General features: G+C 44.2%; 1 protein-coding gene across 1 annotated transcript in view; it reads right to left on the bottom strand.

Annotated features, from left to right (window-relative positions):
* Positions 1-575: 575 nt before the first annotated feature.
* The window catches only part of CHN2 (chimerin 2), a 163,200-nt gene continuing 148,662 nt past the window's right edge, over positions 576-15,113 (bottom strand). The window contains exon 14 of the transcript XR_006416665.1: positions 576-586. The gene's annotated coding sequence lies outside the window, so the exon portion shown is untranslated. The remainder of the gene's footprint in view (positions 587-15,113) is intronic.

Genomic DNA, 15,113 nt, shown 5'->3' with positions numbered 1-15,113 from the left:
GCACTAAACTGCAGTTATTGTCACTTTAAAAATTCTACGGTAGGGGTTAAGCTGGTCTTTTTCATGCATTATTAAGTGCTCAATGAAAGCAGAGTGAACTGGACCTGCTATGGTTTATTTAGGCAACAGGGAGGTGTTCTTGCTGGTAGAAGAACAGAGCAAGATTGGTGTGTTTGCAGATGTCTGAGGAGAATGAATCACTGGAAGAGAAGAAAAGCATTCCAAAGCAAAGTCTTATGCCTGCTTCACCAGTATCTGCAGCAGTGTGTGCTTATCAGTCAATCTAATAGAAAGATCCTTCATTGTTTGCTGATACGGCAGAAAGAAAACATGGCTCCAGTAAGAGACAGAGAGAGAGAGAGGGAGGAACTGCAAGCATAGGATTAAAGGATAAGGCCACATTCCACCTACTTCTTACTTCTAATTTTGTTCCACGCATTTCCTCCCGCTACAGTGCTTTATGAAAAGACAAATAAAGGATTTAAATGCCAAATACTTTGCTCACTCTTACTGACCATCCTAATTTGTTTGGAGCCTTATGCTAGGCTTTTCTCCTTATCAAAAGTAAGTTCTAGTTGTGTTTGAACTGCACTGACACTTGATCAGAGCCAACCACTTTGCATAGCCTGTTTTCAGCAGAGTGAAAAACTAGTTTTAAAAATGGCTTTATGCCCTTACCTACATTCTTACGTTAGCTTAAATAATCACCTGTAATGACTCCAGAAAAACTAAATATATACATTCTATTCTATTCTAAATTTGATTTTGCTTGCAAAAGAATTGTATACCACATCCTTTACAACTGCCCTGTGCAGGAATTTGAGCTTCTGCTTTAAAGTCTAGTCGAACTCCATCTCTCTGGGCTCTTTCACTAGAAATAGTGTCCATTCACCAGTCCATCCATTTATTTATTCTGTTTCTCACAGGTGTCTTTTCTTTCTGTTTTAAACTGGGTATTTTCTTGGAATGTTTCCTCGCAAGAATTCTATTTTCCTTTTCAAAGGGATGAGGTTCAAGAACTAGAAGAGGCTTACTTTTCTTCCTTATGGAAATGGTGGAAGAATTCATTGCAAGAGCGTAATGTGCTCCTATAATGACAAAGAATTTTCTTCCTCTGCATGGTATAGGGACACAAGAGGAGCCCTACTGAATTGTTCAAAGGCCTACTTAATACAGTATTCTGTTCACACAGTGACCGAACAGATGTGCATGGGAAGGATGTGAGTACAATGCTTGCCCACCTGTATTCCTCAGCGACTGGTACATCAAGGTCTACCAGCTCTGTTAATAGAGGCAATATACAACCGTCATGGATGATAACCAGCAATTACCTTGTTTTACCAAAGTCCATCCAGATTAGATTATCAACATCCAAAGGATATCTCAGTATGGTTTCTGAGGAAGTATGTGCCTGTCATTGTATAATGATGAATTACCATTCTAAGGGAAGGGGGGGTATCCCAGCCTCTACTTCATGATGCTCTCTTTTTCATTCCCCATGGTGTACAAAGGTTTTCCAAACCAGGATGAAAGAGAACTTTGTTACATATATTTCTCTGCAGTTTGCTTATAGAAGTCAATTGAACTAGGGCCACAAAACATAAAAAATTTGCTTACATTGAGACCACAATAGTCCCATTAAGGTCAAACACAAGCTGCTATTGTAAAGTATTTCTGGATTGCATAATAAACCAGCCATGGGGTTACTTTGCTTCAGTGTTAACTGTCTCCTGGTAGCTTTCTCTGAAAAAGTGAGAAACTGAGAAAATATGATACAGCCCCAGTACGGAGGGCTACTGCACAAACTATCAAGCGAGGACAGCCTATGAAGAGCAGCTGACAAGTGTGTGTTCCGTCCTGTCAGGGGGAATTGATGAGACGAGCAGAAATTGCAAAGCATAGCACAGCAGTTGCTATGATTAGAGCACTTGCTGCCATCATCTTTCTCCAGCCCTTTGGACATAGCCTAAGGATGTGGCAATCCCAGTTAAGAGCTAAAGCCCCTCCTGCAGGGCTTTACCAGCTTCACAGCTTGGCTCTTATCAGACCAATAATCAAGATGAAGCACAAGTACCCTGCAAGTAAGGGCTGACCTGCAAAGGGCTGACCAGCTGGATATCCTGCAAAGGACTCCTTTGCCAAACATAAATGCCTTTTAGCAGCAGCAGCATTGCTGTTGCAACCAAAAAGTAGAAGTTACTATTAGAAAAATTTTGACTATACAGGGTGGTATTTTAAAGGAGAATGCCAGTTAATATTACACGAATGACAGCAAACTTGTATCTTCACCTATAAGTCTTTGGTTATTTCAGCTTGTGGAAATACTATCAGTTTAGAGGCAAACAGCAGTTATGAAGTATAATCAGTATTTGCTTAGGCAGCCACTGGAGTATAGTGGTTAGAGTGTTGGGCCTGGACTCAGAAGTTCTGGGTTCTCGTCCCCACTTGGTATGCAGCTCCGTGGGTGACTCTGGCCCAGTCATGTCATTCTCAGCCTAACCTGCCTCACTGGATTGTTGTTCTGAGGATCAAGTAGAGTAAAGGAGAACTTTATAAGCTGCCTCGGGTTCCTTGGAAGAGGAAGGAAGAAATATAAATATATGTATTTCTCTTACAGTGTTTTAAATAATGAAACATACACTGCTTCTGCATGGTGGGTAATGGTAGATATATCTAACACAGAGTCAAATTGTGACTCATTTTGTATATAGCTGAACATTTTAAAAATATAAAATCTTTGCTTATCACCATAGCTCCTGTAAATACAAGAGCAAGTTCCAGAAGGATCCTTATTCTAAATACCAATCCTATGTTCTTGATTTCTAACACATTGATAATATTTTCTAATGTTTGTCACATTGAACAAATCACTCCTCAGTTGACTTAAACAGTATTCATTTTAAGATATTTAAAATATTGCTTGTTAGGTATGACAAGGTACTGCTGAGAATACTGGTGACAATGGGTTCTCCTTGTTAAAAAATATAGATTTTTAATGACCCAGATGAACTTTAATAAAAAAATCTGGAATGCTACCTGTTCTGCCAGTTTGCCAATATGCCATAAAGACAGTACACTTTATAACCACAAATTCCTCAGGATTTTAAATTCAGCATTTATCAAGGCAGATTATATGAAATGTATCAGAGGCATCAGGAAGTGTTTGACAATTTGGAGCTGATGCACTGCACCGAGCAAGCTATCCAACTCTGTTCTTCAGCAGCAGCTTCAACTATCCTGCTAACCAGGCATATTTAGGTTGGGTCCCTTTTGTTTGGTTTCTCTAGAATGGCTATCAGTTACTTGAGAACTATTCTGGTAAAATGTATCATGTTCATCTTTTAACAATGAGAACTACAAATATTACTCGTACCGTATCCCAGCTGAAGCAGCTGCTTCTAATTACCAGAAACAAAATAAATGTGACGTTTCCCTTTTCCATTTATTTGAATGAATCTGGGAGCAAGAAGTGCCTTACTTCCCAGTGCCAGTCCCCTTCCCTTTATAATTCACTGAATAGCAGAAAGATTCGTTTACTGATGCCAACAGAAACATGCTTGTTAAGAATCTGCAGGTGCCCCTAGAAGGTTTTGGCCTTGAAATAGGATAAGACAGAGAATTTCCGACTGCCCCCCACCACTTCCCAGCAAAGTATTAAAGCACACTAGACCAATGAAACCTCCATACCATCGCAGGAGGGAACAGAGTTTACTTTTCTTGTTAAAAAGTTATTCCTTTGGGACTATGATAATTAGTTCTTTGTGGAAATTTACAACATGGCCTCTTTTCTGCTCCATCTGGGACTCTCAATAAAATCGTGGCAATCTAGCTTTCAGCTTTAAAAGAGTTACTTATGCAAAAGGAGTTTACAAGAGCTGAGCAGGGCTGTGAAAGACAGGGCATTTTGGAAGGCAGTCATTCACCAGGTCACCGTAACTCAGAGATGGCTTGACAGCATGTAACAACAATGCAAAGAGAAGTTTCGATTTCTGAATCAATTTGCATGTCAGAGAATTGTTAGAATGGACGGGAAGGGAAGGAGGCAGCTGGGACATTATAGCAGGTTGCGTTTGAAATCAGCTGATACGACCAGATGGACAGCTGCTAGCACTACCAATCAAAAGGCATTGAGCTGTTACTTTCCACCTTTATCTCCTTAACAAGTTTTCTGCATAAGGAAAAAAAAGTGAAAGCATGACTATTTGGCCTTGGCATTTTCATCCCAGCCTCCCATTTGTAACTGCATGTATGTTTCAGGGAAATAGACATCATAATTCCAATATGGGGTGTTAACTGGGCAGTAGCAAGATCCCTTACCCTAACCCAGACCATCATGAAACACAAGTGCAAAAGTTCGATATCCAGGATTATCTAGAGACATCAGTGTATGTGTACATTCTTTAAACGTATGAGCCTGTTCTTGATTTTGGACAGGTACTGGAAGGACATGGGCTAGTTAGGGGGCGTACAGTAGAATCCTTTCGCCTTTTTGCCATTACTCCATACATCATCACAGTAGGCACTTTTTACGAAAGAACGGGAGGGAGATGATTCACAATGACAGCATCAAGGGGAATTTTGCTCTCTCTCTGGAACCTGTAACTGCATGGGAGAGTGATGATGTGCAAGAACAGCAGCCGGCATTTGTGTACTTCATGGTGTCGTCAGCTGGTCTCTCTCTGCGTATATTCCTATTGTTATGCACTACGCCTCCCGCCGGAAACATGAGGACCAGTCTCCCCGCAAGGCAGAACCACCCTCGCTCATGCCTCCGCTGAGCGGGACGGGAGAGCTCGGCAGACGCTGCTGATTGGCTCCAAGGGAGCTCCTCGGCGCCACGGCGCCCTCCTTGCGGAGCAAAGTCGCGCCTCCTTCTGGGGGGAAGCGGGCGGAGAAAGCACGGAGCCGCCGTTTCCCAAGCCCTGCGCCTGAAGCCGGCAGTCGCTCCGCCCGGAAGCAAGCGGCTCCTCCTCCCGGCAGGCGGCAGTCGCCCGGGGCTGGAAGAGGGCGGTCACTGGCATGGAGCCTTCTCGCCGGGATGCGCGGGAGCGGCGCAGCTAGCAGCGCCGCCTCCGCCTGCGCCCTCGAAGAGCACTTGGGGGCTTTCGGCGAGCAGCGTGGCGCGTACTTTCCGCTTCTCCTTGAAGCGGCCCGAGCGAGAGATCTTCAGGTTCCGGCGGCTGCCGCTGCCCAGCGGGGGCTGCTGGGTGTCCCGCGAGTCCGGAGGGTTGGGCAGGGCGTGGATCAGCTCCGTGGGCTCCGCCGGCTGCATTGGCAACGGCGGCCAGGCAGTCCCAGGCGCACCCGGCGGGCTTTCTTTGGACTTTTTCTTGCTGGTCAGCGATTTCCACCAGGTGCCCGAAGAGCTGGTTTTGGCTCCAGACCCACCTGATGGCGCGGCGGCGCTGGCGCTCTCAGCCATCTTCACGGAGGAGGCGCCCCCCGCACTTTCTCCGGGGCAGGGACCCCTTGCGTTCGGCAGTCAGGTCGGGCGCCCCTGTAAAGTTTGGGCCAGCGTCCTGTAGAGATAAAAAAGGAAGGTAGCTGAGCTGGCTGGGGTTATTCTATCCATTCTTTCCCCTGCGCAAGAATCCGGTGCTGTTCCCTTCCAACCTCCAGCTGAGCACCTCTTCAATTTTTTAATGAAGAGGAATGGTCAAAGTCCATACTGCCCCAAAATTTAGATTATCCCGTACAAATGTGGCTAGTTGTACATAAGAATAAACAGCTCAGCACAGGAAAGTGCAGGGATGAGAGAATTTGCATGAGGATGTGTGGTTGTAAGCCTGTGCAGAATTCCATTCCTTCTCCATACCTTGTAAATTGCAGGATTCCCTAGGCCAGAGTCCTGAGGGCTGCAGCACCAGACCCTTGTTAGTCCACAACTTTGCAACCAGTCTGGGCGTATACTCCAAGCTTCATCCCAATTAATTGAAGGTCTACAGCAGGAAGTAGAGGTTTTGCATTTGACTGCTGCAGGTTATCACTAAGCAGTTGATATTTCTCCCTTGAATCCTTATCACAAAAGCAGCTTTCTAAGCACTCGGCTCCCCAAGTGTAAATAACTTAGTTCCAAGCCTTGCTGCAAGACCCAAAGAGCAAAAGCAAGGCAGCCAACTATTCACAACCTGCTGCCAGAGAAAGAAACCTGAAGAAATAATAAGTGAAAAAATGCACTTTGTTCCAATGCACAATTCTCTTGCTAATTGACAGAAATAAAAATAATAAGACCAGTGGTTTTTTTGTAAGAAAAAAGGTGCCGGAACTCATGAAATTATTTACCTTTCGCACGTACTCTATCACTGTATGCACACCCACACACCAGTTGTGTAACGAAACATAACAGTCGCCGCCTGCAGTAAGCACTCAGCGCAAGACCACACAACTAATCACAAGCTGAGCAATGCCACAAGCTGAGCAGTGCCATCACAACCAGCACGGACGAAGTACGCATGCATCGGATTCGACACACAAGCAGCCTGCATGCACCGTTTTGCCGCCAACCTGCTATGCTCAACAGGGTGATTCAAATCCACATGGACCAAACATCAGATTTTCAAAAGTTACTTTTAAAACTTGGAAAATCTGTCAAAAAAAAGCTGCCGAAACTGTTCTGGTGCGTTCTATGAAAAAAATCACTGAATAAGACAGTCCCTATTTTGCATTGCTTTTGATGTTTTGGTGTTCTGCCCCTTGGGCCAAAGAGCCCAGTGGGAGGGTGTCTGTTGCAAACCAGTTTCTAACAACATAAGAAAAAGGATGCTAGGTGAGACTGAAAGCCTATCTAATACAGCATGGTGTTCACACAGTGGCCTTGCGGGAAGCCCACAAGTACAGTGTGTGAGTATAACAGCATAAGTGAAATAGTTCAGAAGAAGTTGGTGAATTTCCTCTAAACCTGGAGAAATCATGACTAGTAGCCATTGTTAGCCTAATCTTGCATAAAATTATCTGTCAAGGCCATCCTTGTTGGTGGCCATTGCTATATATCTTGTGGTAGGAAATTCCATAGTTTGTGGTAAGTGACAAAGTATTTACTAATTCTGAAACGCTCCTGTTCTGAATCGCCAGTCAGTTTCATTGGTGACTCCAGCTCACTGCCTAAGACCCACCCTGCTGGGTCAGACCAGAGGTCCATCTGGTCCAGCTTTCTGTTCACACAGTGGCCAGCCAGCTGCCTACAGTAAATCTACAAACAGGACTTATGTGCAGTAGCACTATCCGAGCTATATTCCCCAGCAGCTGGTCTGCACAGGCATACTGTATAGCCATGAATAGTCTTCATGAATCTGTCCTTTCTTATTTTAAGGCAGTCCAAACTAGTGGCTATCATGTCTCAGGAAAGTGACATCATTTAATGATAGGTTGTGTGAGGAAGTACTTCCTTTTATCTGTTCCATCAATTACGGGATTACTGTGGGTTCTAGTATTGTGGGAACGGGAGAAAAAAAATCTCCTTCTCTACTTCTGCCACACTGCATAATTTTGTGCACTTCTATCATGTCTCCTTCACTTGCCTTTTTTCTAAGCTAAAAACTTCCAAACACTGTAGCCAGTTCTCATAGGGGAGACTTGCTCCAACCCTTTGGTCATTTTGGTTGTTCTTTTCAGCACCTTATCCAGCTTTACAATATTCTTTTTGAGGTACAATGACTGGAACTGCAGTTTGCCATGTATGGTTGCACCACAGTATGGCAGTTCCATTTTCATTTGCCCGTTTCACAGCACTGACACACTGGGCCCACATTTTCATTCAGTTGCTTCTGCCAACTTCTTGATAATCTCAGGAATTGGATGGCCGTGTTTACTGAACTGGGCCATATTTTGCATTTACAATTTCTCAGAATCTTATCCTCACTAACAGCATGAACCTCTACAAACCTTATCCTTGCTCCTCACTAACAACAGGGCCTGCTTCTGAGTGAGTGGATATAAGACTGCAGTCTAATTGGTTCTACTTTTCCCAAGCTGCAAAATTTTCACAAGTATGCTCCTGTTACTGCTCTTCATAAAAGCACAGAGATCAGTGTCAATATGTTTCAAACTTATCCCTAAACACACAAATGGAGAAACTATAAACCAACTCAGCTACAGTGCTTTGGACTATTAAAACTTTCACATTACATAGTTTTCCTTTGGATAAATGAAGTCATGAGCAATAGTTAAACCTTTCCAAGACTGGCTAAGCAACCAAGAATTCAGTTGCTTAGCACAATTCATCAAAAGCTGCTTTGGCTGGGAAATTTAAGGACAGGGTTGTGGTATTTGCAGTACCCTGGGTTTTTGATCCAGCAGTAGCTTCTGATAAGCTCAGCTGGAGTTCAACATTTTCCACAAAATTCAGCATCATCAACTTGCATAGTTTTATGAAGTTAACTTTATGACTCTCATACTGTATGTTGCCCATACTGAACAATGGAAATAAAATGATTTGGTTTTAAGCCAAATTCTCCCAAGTACACAGAGAACTGCAGTTCAGAGCTGAACTCAGTGATATACGGCCAAGTAAATATACTTAGGGATCAGCTAATGACAAAACATTTTTATATGATCAGATGTTGATTATAGTTGGATTTATAAATGCAATCCATATTCCAGTTTCAATATATTCATATAACCAAATCTACTCAAATATCATTGTTTCATCTGAATCTGTATAATTGTTTTTACATTGTACAGACAAGATTTGTGGACTTGTTTCCATGCAACACAATTTGTGTAAAGTTCCCTTGGCTTAGTAAGAAAAATAAACAGATACTTTGTTCCTTTCTATAAGGAGTGTTCAGATTTTGTACAGTCCTTTCAGATGGGCAGTTAATCATCTCTTTTAAGGTAGGTGAGGCATTTCAGAGAAAACATGTACCACCACTTCATCTTCAAGTCAGCACTTTCATTTCTGAAAATTTCCTGCTAGTTTGTTGAATGATAAACACACTGACTGCAGGATTCCATCTGTGGTATCTAGCCCTTAGTACAAATAGAATTATGAAGCAGGATGCATGCATCCCAGTGCCAAAGTAGGTAGCTTGCTTCCAGCACTAGGTAAAATGACAGACTGATTTTGGAGAGTGGGAGGGCGGACTGCCTGGCAACTGCAGCATTTATCTAATAGCAGCAGGGAGAGATTCTGCTGGTTTCCTTACAGCACTGCTTGGATGTTGAGGGAGCAGCTCTTTGTTACCCTTAGCAAATTACGTTTGCTCTAAGTCATAGCTAGAGGGCTCTTGTTGCACCTGTGCTGTGTAAGGAAGTCAGGCAGTAATTCAGAGGACACAGAAGGAGACTGCACTTTATAACTGAAACTATTCTCATTTAGTTCAACCAGGTAACCCTAGCTGTCAACCTCGGCAACTTCAGAAGTTAAAAATTAGAAAGTTTGCAAACAGAGCGGCGATCCTCAGACTGTACTGCACTGTGCACGACGTGCTCCTTCCTTCAGGGTTGCCCTTCGCAGGCAGCTTGCTCCGGAGTTCCGGAACCAAGCCTGTTGGATTTCTGACTGTTAATGCAGCACATCCATCAAGGGAGACAGAAGCTTTAAGAGAGGGCAACCCTTTATTTTCAGACAACTAATAATCGCCGCAGTACAGGCAACCCTGGAAATGTTTCCTTATGAGTTACTCCTGCTGAGTTCAGTAAGACGTCGTCAGTTGTTCATGCTTACGACTGCAGCCCTACTCTTTTTCTGCTGAATCTTATGCATGTCAGTTCAGAAGTATCGCTAAATTCAGCGGGGCTTGCTCTCACCTAACTGTGTTCAGAATTGCCCCGGCACAGCCGTTCCAAATTCAGTCCCCTCTTCCCACTTGAGATTTTACCCCACTGCGCTCCATGGGGCTAACTTTCGGATGAACACGTTCCTAGGATTGCACGGCCCATTCGGGCGCAAACCCTCAGCGAGCCAGACGGAAGACCCTTTGCACTACTTCGAAGTAAGGAGAGCAAAGTCCGCCCACGTCGCATCCTTTGTTGACAGCGTATACAAGAGTGTCCCCCATTCCAACCAACCCCACTCGCGGACACTCAGGACTGAGCAGGGATTAAGGAAATTCCCTCCTGCGACACACACACACACAGAGAGCAAACCCGCAACCGCGCCCCCTCTGAGTGGTCCATCCGAGTCGAGAGGGGAGGGGGCTGCCGGTTGCGCGCGCGCTCACGAGCTCTCAGCGCCTTGCGCCAAGTGGGTGTACTCCGCCGCGCGCAGGGGTGCTCCTTCCCCGCCGGCGAAGCAAGCCTGGGGAAGGAGCGCGCCAGCGGAGGCAACGACGCCTCCCGGGCACCTGTTGGAGCTGCCCGTCGGGCTAGGAAGGGAAGGGAAGGAATGCAACGGAACGGAAGCAACGCTCATTCACTCTCACCTGCTCGCCTCAGGCACCCGCTGTTTCTCGTGCACCACACTGCGGTCCCCCCGAACGCAGGCGAACGGGAGCGAGCTCAGTCCTGCATCCTACCTACGGCCTCGCGCTGGGAGGGTAGTTACCTGGGCTTTCTCTGAGGAACTACACGCTGCCCCAGCAACAGGCTGCCTCAGGGGAGAGCGCGAGCCAGGGACTTGGCCTTCTTCACGCGCCCGCCTGCTTCAAATGAGAGCGCCAACTTTCTTGCAGGTGCACACTTGCGGGGGCCACTCTAGGAGAAGCCGTCTCTAGGGACGACTGCAAGCAGCTCGAGGGAGGGAGACTGCATTGGAAGGAAAGCACTTGCTCGCCTCCCCGCCTCCCCCTGCTTTTCTTTTCAAATGTGACGTGCTCTCTGACCCGCCCGACTCACTTTCTTCAGAAGTCTGAACTGTGCCGTGCACCTAGTGTCGAAACAACAAGGAAGCAGGTGTAGGTGAGCTCCTGGGAGAGACAGAGACCCCGCCCCTTCTTCTCCTTCATAAAGCAATTGGCTCTTATAGAGTGGCAGCTTGGCCAGGATCGGCCCGTAAGTGGCAGAAGCCGCAGCACGGTTTAAATTAACAGGAAGGGGGAGTTGCAGACGGGAGGGTACGACTTAGCCTTAGTCCGGTTTGGATACTGGCCATTGCGGTACATAGCTTGGCGCCTTTCCTTGTTGCAGTGCTGGGTTCCTTGTAAAGCTGTCATGAGTTCTTTCCTGCTCAGGCAGTCTCGCTGCCCATGTGACTCTTCTGTTGGAGTGAGAAGGAAAGGGCACCAGCTTTCAAAGGCTATATAAAGCCTGACTTGTTTTGCCGCACACTTTCAATTTTTTACCTTTTTTGTCTGAGCCAGGGCTGTAAATGACTTTTTGAAGGTTACATGTTCTGGGACAGTCCCATGATGGAATGTGGAGTTGCTGCTGAGCTTTGGGCATGTTGCTCCGCACAGGCAAGGAATGGCCACTGTATGCCAGTTCTCACAGTGTGGTGCAGCATTCGGTGCAGTCGGTACAGTCCACATAGATGTTGTGCAAAACCCTGAATATAATGAATAACGTGGCATGTCCTTATGGGTGGTTTTGCTTCCCTTGTATTTCTGGAATCAACAGGTTCCTGTGAGATGTGCTCAAGGGCTGCACAGTACTACCCAATGAATTAGCAAAGACTTCCAAGAAAATAGTCAGAAAGGTAGACTGCTATTTTGATGAGACTGTTTTAGACTAAAATGGCTGTATGCAGCAGCTTTTAATAGTAACAAACATTTCCACTGGCTTCCTGTCCTTTTTAGTTTAGAATCATTGGATCATTTTCTGCTTGACTGAGGTTAGTCTTTTGTTAGCCGTAAGAGTACACAAAGCACCATAAAGAGTGCCATCTTTCAGCTCATTCTGGATTTATTATCCCTGCTTGTATCCTGTTTCATCCAAAGTGCTCAGTGGTATAGTCATTGGAATGTGTTGGATGAGGGCTGAAGATGCTGGTTCCAATTGTCCTGAGTCATGAAATTCATTGGGTGACTTTGGGGCCAAGCACAGTTGTCAGTGTAACCTATCTTACAAGCTGGTTGTGAGGATAAAATGGGGGAAGAAAACTATATGTCTTGAGCTCCCAAGAGAAAATGTGGGATCTAACAAATTAATAAATAAAAAAGGATATTTTAACTTTCTCCTTACAATGACCATGTGGAATAGATTTTGCTGAAAGTTTATGATCAGCATAAGACCCTGGCTGAAAGGGAACTTCAACCTAGTTTTCTTAATAATAGCCTCAATATCTTAATTGCAATATTTATCTATCTTAATATTTATATATTGTCCCATAGGCTCTGGGCAGTTAACAAGAAATTAAAAACAACAGTGAGTAATATTGGCTAAGACAACATATTAAATAAAACTGACATGAGAACTAATCTGGGAAGGGCTATAGGAAGAGATACATTTTTAATTCCCTCTTAGAGGTGGGTATTTGGGAAATCAGACCTCTCTCTTCTGGCAGACCATTCCACAGCTTGGGAGTAACCGCTAAAAAAAAGTCCTCTGGGTAGTTGACATTAATTCTGTAGAAGTAGACTTCAGCAGATTATCTCCAGAGGACTTTAGCTGGCAGGTGGAATGTATCGGCAAAGGCACTCCTGAAGGTATTTGGGACCCAAGCCAGGAAGGTCTTTAAATGTAGTTACCAATACCTTGTACTGTATTTGGAAACATATTGGCAACTAGTGGACAGGTGATATGTGGTCTCTCTATGAAGTCCCAGAGACCAACCTGGTTGCCATGTTTTGTATTTGTCACAGTTTCCTGAGCAGGCACAAAGGTAGCCCTATGCAAAGTACATTGTAGAAATCAAGCCTAGAAGTTACTAATACATGTGCCACAGTTTTCAGGTAATTCTTCTCCAGGAAAGGATGCAATTGAATCAGCTGAAGCTGGGAGCAGATACTCTTGACCACAGCTTCTATCTAAGGTGACATCTGAAGGGCTGGGTAAAGTAGCAGCCCTGAACTGTGAACACAGTCTTTCAAGTATTGCTTGACATATCTCTAATTCTGGATTTGGATCCTTAACCAGCAAGCACCTCTGTTTTGTCCAGATTCAGCTTCAATTTGTTTTTTTTTTTTCCCTCATCCAGTCCATTACCAGCTTCAGGAAGTAATTCAGAGAGATAATGGTAAGGAGAAATAAATCTGAGTGTCATCAGCGTGCTGATAACATCCAATGCCACTCTTCCAGATGATCTTTCCTAGTGGTTTTATGTGGATGTTCCTGGAGACAGAATGGAGTACTGTGGGACTTTACATGTCAGCTCCTTTCTAGAGGCACAACAGTCTCCAAGCATCACTGTCTGGAACTGACCTGAGAGGTAGGACTAGAACCACTGCAAAACAGTGCCTCCAATTTCCAACTCCCTCCGATGATCCAGAAGGATACTATGGTGGATAGTATCAAAGGCTGTTGAGAGACCTATCAGAACCAACAGGGAAGCACTCCCCCTGTTGGTTCTGACTCTTAGATCATCCTCTCGAGTGACCAAATCAGTCTCAACTCCATGTCCCACTCTGAAGCCAGTTTGAAATGGCTCCACAAAATCAGTATCACTCAGGAAGCTGGAGAGATACTGCTGTCTTGATCATCTTATGAAGAAATATTTGTATATATTTGTACTAAAATATTTATAATTGTTATGTTGTACAACAGGATCCCAGCTATAATGTGTGTAGTTAGCATGTATTGTAATTCAGATTATTTGAGGTAGTGAAATTGACCAAAATAAGGAGCATAATTACCTTGTCTAATTTAGAGTATACACTTATTGCCAAAGTTCATTTATTTAAATTGCCTCAAAGAAACAGTGTTGACCAATACACAGAGTGCTCACATTGGACATAAGGCTTTGGGCTATGTTCCTGTAAAGTAGCTTTGAGCAAGTGGCTCATTCTCAGCTTCAGCCCCACATTTGAAATCAGAGTTTTTAACTTACTTCACAGGATTTCTGTGGAGATAATCAACATTAAAGACGGGGCAACACTTTGCACATTAAACTGTTTTAATATCATCAGTGCCTGTAAATCCCCAGTAGATTCATTTCTAAACGTGTAATTTGATGGAGATTAATTTAAACCCTTTGAACTTGTACTCAGTGCAAGGCAGAGGAGTACTGAAGGCAATTTTCACCTCCTTATTCCTCTCATTCTACATTTGAGCTAGGTTGCCATTTTTCTGTGTTTAAGAGTGGGAAGGAAGGAGGCTGGGGTGGTTCAGGATAGTGTTTCCTTGCTGCACAAGTCTCCACCCCTCTCTGTCTCCCCAAACACCCCCTTCTAATCCCGCTCCAAGATTGCCCCTGACCTTGGAGAGTAGCTGGCACAATTCTTTCTGCAAAGTGGCAGGAGAGCAGGGGAAAAGCTCTGGTTGCATCCTCTGACCTTGGCACTAGAAAACCAAACTATCATATGGTTCTGCAGACAATGTTTAGGGGTGACTACGTAATTCCCTCAATCTCCTTTAGTGAAAAATCCTTCCCTCTGAAGCAAGAACCCTTGTCCAAGTACTATAGCATCTTGCCCATCTACCCCAGAACCCCAAAACAAATGGTGGACTTTTCCTCACCCCTCATTAAACTTACACTAACCTTGAATAAATATAATTTTGGACAAGGAATACTTTTGGTGCTCCCATCCCACTCAGTTTTGCAGTGTTGTCTAGTTGTGCAGAACTGCAAAACTTAGCAAAGTAACATGTGTTCAGCTAATTTTTATTAAGAATAACAGGAATCTAACCAGAAAAGAAATACATTTAAAGCTGATTAATGGATGTTCATCCTAGCAATGCTGAAAACAAGCTGTGAAATTTTGGGGAAGAGAAGGCTAAAGTTATACAGTGTTTTTATGTTATTTTCCTAACTCTTTGCAGAGAATATACTCAATGAATAGCAAGCCACTGTATTCAGCTTAGTGCTTCCTTCAGCTCAGTGCCCAGGACAAGTACTCAGCTCAACCATACCTGAATTCAGTAACTTTGTAAAACAGAAAAATAATTTTGCCATTGTATACTAGTAAGAGTGAGGGGTGGGCATTCATGTGTCTGTAGTTGCATGATGGGTACAAGGTGCATTAAAGGTCTTGATGATCTTGAACGTTACCAGTAAAGTTCAGTCACAAGACTTCATACAGACTTCAGAAGAGTTCTGTGAACCTCAGTGTTTATACAATAAAAGCATAGTTGGAAATGAA

Source organism: Varanus komodoensis, unplaced genomic scaffold (assembly GCF_004798865.1).
Source record: "Varanus komodoensis strain SLA01 unplaced genomic scaffold, ASM479886v1 scaffold68, whole genome shotgun sequence".
NCBI classification, from domain to species: domain Eukaryota; kingdom Metazoa; phylum Chordata; class Lepidosauria; order Squamata; family Varanidae; genus Varanus; species Varanus komodoensis.
This window is presented reverse-complemented; position numbering and strand designations above follow the sequence as displayed.